Raw genomic sequence first — 2,629 nt, 5'->3', positions numbered from 1 at the left:
GCCCTTGGTGATCTGGCACAGCACAATCTGCATAGTCCTAAGGGATAACTGGGAGGCTAGGCAAGATAAATCTGCAGTAACAGTGTAGCATTGGAAAAGATTGAATGCTGTCAATTCAGCTAGGAATCCAGAAGAGCAGGAAAAAGAGTAAAGCCAGGCTGGTGTGGCTCAGTGGTTGAGTGTCAACCCATGCACCAAGAGTTCACCGGTTCGATTCTTGGTCAGGGCACATGCCCAGGTTGTGCAGCTGGTCCCCAGTGGTGAGCATGCAGGAATGGCCAATAGATGTTCTCTCTCATCGATGTTTCTATGTCTTTCTCCCTCTCTCTCTAAAATCAATCAAGGGAAAAAAAATTAAAAGAAAGAAAAAGAGCCCTGGCCAGTTTGGCTCAGCGGTTAGAGTGTCGGCCTACGGTCCGGAGAGACCCGGGTTTGGTTCCCGCTAAGGACACGTACTTCGGTTGCAGTTTGTCCCCTTCCCTGGTTGGTCGTGCGGGTGGCAGCCACTCGATGTGTCCCTTCACATGGATGTTTCTCTCTCTCTCCCTTCCTCTCCCTCCCTCCCACTCTATCTGTACAAAAAATGAAAAAATATCCTCGGGTGAGGATAAAAAAAAAGAAAGAAAGAAAGAAAGAAAAAGAGTAAAAAAAGACCCAAGAGAATTTGCACTGAGCGACTATGTAGGAATTGGCATATACTGGTCAGGTTACCAACAAACATAGATCTAAAAGCTTTTTCTCACTCAAGTTTCTAAATTGAATCTGAAGACTTTCAAGAATACACAGGGTAACCCTGGCCGGTTTGGCTCAGCGGTTAGAGCATCAGCCTGTGATCCAGAAAGACCTGGGTTCAGTTCCCGCTAAGGGCACGTATCTCAGTTGCAGTTTGTCCCCAGCCCTGGTTGGGTTGGGCGGGTGGCAGCCACTCGATGTGTACCTTTCACGGTGATATTTCTCTCTCTCTCTCTCTCCCTTCCTCTCTCTCCCTCCCACTCTATCTGAACAAAAAATGGAAAAATGTCCTCAGGTGAGGATAAAATAAAAGAATACACAGGGTACATACAACACATGGTAAATACAAACCAAAAAAAAAAAACACTTCAGTGGAGGTGGAAGAGAAAGGAAATCAAATCAGTATTCTGAGGGAGGAAAAAAATGGGATTGATTTTAGAAGAAAGTGGAAAAATTAGCCTATGTTCACAATGACTGTAAAGCATGAAGATATATTTTTAGTTATAACGATGAAACAAGATATTTTATATTATAGTCAATTTCCAAAAGCAGCAGATCCCAAATCAAGAACTATCTGAGTGTGTGTGTAGTCAAAGTGAGTCTGCTTTGGTGCAAACTCCCTCCCTAATAACAAGATTAGGCCATTTCTCCACTTATGCCTTGTCTAGCAACTTCAGTGGTAACCTTCCAACTCAGTAATTCAAATCGTCCCCTCCCAAACTCAACCTGGAAGCACCCCCACTTGGCCTCCACATCTGCATTATCCATTTTCTCAACTGCTTGAAAGCAGCAGAATTCTGCTGGAGCCTTAGCCAGCTTCAAAATCTTAAGTCCTAGCCCTGGCCTGTGTGGCTCGGAACACAGTCTGGGCACCAAGAGGTTTCGGGTTCCTGGTGGGTGGGGGCGCATGTGGGAGGTGGCAGATGAATATTTCTCTCTCTCTCTGGAATCTTTTTTTTTTTTTTAAGTCTTTTTAAAAAAAATCTTAGGGCCAAAATCTGCCTGAGGGTTTTTTGTTGTGTGTGTGTGTGTGTGTATGTGTTTTGCTTTTTGTATTTTTTTCCCATGGTTTTTATTGCTTCTCAGTAATCCTTACTTTGGGATCTTTTTAGCCTCTTCCTGCCCTGTTCTAAGTCTTCATTTTGCTCACCTCCAAAGCTAGCTGCCCATAGCTCAGGCTATCAAGAGAGCCCCTCAAGCAATAGATTTGTTATCTATCTTTCCCTCCCTTTTTCAGTAGTCCTTTATCTGAAATTTTTTCCCTGTTACATGGCTGCCCATTAACTTGTGCCTTTGAGTCCATAGTCTCCATGCTACTTTATTTAACAGGTTTTACTTCATTAATGAGATGTTCTAGTATCTTCAGTCTCTTCTTCACTAGCTCCTTCTTCTCTGCTATGTTTTTTATGTTTATCATGCCCAGGTTACCCCTTTTGCTTGACCTTGCTCTCTCATCTAACTTTAGCCCTAGCTAAACTCTATAACTGCAATTATGCAATTCAATTCTCTCCATCACAAATTCTATTTCTTGCTATTGCTTGTTTCCATGACATCTATTTATTCCTGAGTCCACTGACCCACTCACTTGATGTTACATTCATAACATAGCTTCATTCTCCTTTTTCCTTCCCCCCTTCATCTTGAAATGCCTCTTCCCTGGAATTCTGTGATGCCTGTTGGCCACCCTAGTTCCCCACCTATTATGTCCAACCAAATACTTTCACCACCTTATCTCTGGTTACTCCCTTCTTCAGAGCCCTCTGGGCACTGCAAGCACTTCAGGCCTCGTGATCCAGCAAAGGATTCCAAGGCTGAATCTCCAGCCCTGAAGGTCTTGCCCTGTAACTCCAGCCCATTATCTGCAACCTCCCAAGCCATGTGATTTGTTCCTGATCTG

Source organism: Molossus molossus, unplaced genomic scaffold, assembly GCF_014108415.1.
Source record: "Molossus molossus isolate mMolMol1 unplaced genomic scaffold, mMolMol1.p scaffold_m16_p_17, whole genome shotgun sequence".
NCBI classification, from domain to species: domain Eukaryota; kingdom Metazoa; phylum Chordata; class Mammalia; order Chiroptera; family Molossidae; genus Molossus; species Molossus molossus.
This window is presented reverse-complemented; position numbering follows the sequence as displayed.